Below are 391 nucleotides of genomic sequence, written 5' to 3'. Positions count from 1 at the left end.
TGTCCCAGGTTGCTCCAAGCCCTGCCGAGCCCTGGCCTTGGACACTGCCGGGGATCCAGGGGCAGCCACAGCTGCTCTGGGCAACAGAGGTAAACACAAGGTGAGGGAGGAAGAGGCAGAATGAAAATAATTTCCACATTTCACTCTGCATGTGAACAGCACCAATGTACCGGCAGCTGTTTAATCCAGCGACTCCTGTTTTTCATAGAGAAAGGGAGCCAAGAGCGTGGAGCTCTGCGTGCGGCGGGGCTGGGCCCGCACACGCTGCGGGCTGTTCATCGTCCCACGCACCCCTCGCTCCCCGTTCCCTCCGCTCCCCGGCGCGGCCCTCACGCACCTCGCAGCCCGCGCAGCTCCGCCACGGGCACCAGCCGGCTGTTCCCGCCGCGCA

The sequence above is a fragment of the Corvus brachyrhynchos genome, unplaced genomic scaffold, assembly GCF_000691975.1.
Source record: "Corvus brachyrhynchos isolate BGI_N302 unplaced genomic scaffold, ASM69197v1 scaffold58, whole genome shotgun sequence".
Lineage (NCBI taxonomy): Eukaryota > Metazoa > Chordata > Aves > Passeriformes > Corvidae > Corvus > Corvus brachyrhynchos.
This window is presented reverse-complemented; position numbering follows the sequence as displayed.